Source organism: Meriones unguiculatus, chromosome 3 (genome assembly GCF_030254825.1).
Source record: "Meriones unguiculatus strain TT.TT164.6M chromosome 3, Bangor_MerUng_6.1, whole genome shotgun sequence".
Taxonomy (NCBI): domain Eukaryota; kingdom Metazoa; phylum Chordata; class Mammalia; order Rodentia; family Muridae; genus Meriones; species Meriones unguiculatus.
Genome location: NC_083351.1, coordinates 137,754,169 through 137,755,789, shown reverse-complemented (window position 1 = coordinate 137,755,789; position 1,621 = coordinate 137,754,169).

Sequence of the window (1,621 nt, the reverse complement as noted above, 5' to 3'; positions counted from 1 at the left end):
TATGTGTGTTTATGGGTTTACTTCTGATTAGCTTCTTTCTGAACAGGGTGTCTCCACATATGGAAATCTCACACTACTTCATTTATACATGGTAGTCTGCATGTGATTAGAGCTTTTATACATTGTTATTAAATGTAAGACTTTTGGTTCTATTCTGTTAGAGGACAGTAGCTCACACATGCACTCTTATACTTTGGTCACATTACATTAAATTTTAGATTTATGTACGTTTTGAGTCTGTCTTAACAAGATTTCTGCTCATTCTTGCTCTATGAGTTATGTCATCTTTATTAGCATTAGATTATCACCTTGATTTGATCAGAACTTAAGTATGTGAGTCACTTGAATGTAACCTTTAAAAATTGATTGTGATGTCTGGAGAGAGATGGTTCCTTGGACAGAGAGCTTGTTGCCCAAGCTTGAAGACTGGAGCTTGCATTCCTAGAACGCACCTAAAATGCCAGTGAGTGTGGCAGCCGACTCTACCTCCCCGTAGGAAGTTGGAGACAGAGGCTTCAGAACCAGGCTGGCAAACTTTGCATTCAAGTGAGAGAGACTCTGCTTCAAAGAATAAAGTGGAGAGCAGGTGAAGCCTGTGTGTCAACTGTGGTCTCTGTCACATACGGACACACGTGTACACCCCCATACACTTCAACATACACGCAAGTAAGTTAGTTTTGATAGGTTTATTTTGTAACCTTCTGTTTGCTGTCTCTAGATGTATGTGTACAGGAAGTATACATCTCCCATTGCTATCATCAGCTAGTGGATGTGTGAATACAGTACTCAGATTCTTTAATGTAGCTTTCATTTCACTGTGTGGTTGAAAAGATGAAATGCACTTAGGTTGAAGTGAAGGTTTTCTAAGTGATCACTCTAACTCCTGAAGTCAGGCACCTTTGTAACAGCTCTGCTAATTCGTCTCAGAATTATTTGAGTTAATCTCAAGCTCTTTGCAGATGCTGTTAGAACATGGAGAACCAGCATGGACCGAAACTAGGTTATCTTTTAGTTACTGACTGGCAGTGAGCATTTATTGAAGCGTCCTTGGTACTCAGTGCCCTAAGTATTAAATTATCACTCAAAGCCTTACGGTAACTATGATAATTTGTACTACTGTTGTGCCCATTTCATTATTTTTAAAGTTTGTTTTGTTGTAGTTTTTTTTTTTTTTTTTTTTTTTTTGAGACCATCTCAGTGTGTCCCAGACTGGCTTCAACCTCCCAGTCCCCTTGCTGCATCCTCTGGAGGATTGGATTGTGTGTGTGTGTCCACCATGTCATTTTCATGAGGAAGGTTATCAAACAGGTATGGAATACAGTTTCTCCAAGGTCATGTGCTCAGCGACACAGCTGGGTTCCTGTCACGGAGACTTCCCTCCTGCATCTGAACTCTCAGTCTCCTCATTGGTTAGTTACTGGCAGCGTAACACAGCTGCTCTGAGGTTGCCCCTTCTTCACAATCTGTTTGGCTATGTGTAGTAGTTCAGCTCTGTTGCTTGTGGAATGCGGAATGAATCCCATAGATGGAATTCTGTCCCGGGAATCGTTGACCTAGATCCAGGCACAGCAGGTGAATGAAGGTCTGAGACTTCGGGAAGCTGCAGACTTCCGGCCCAGCA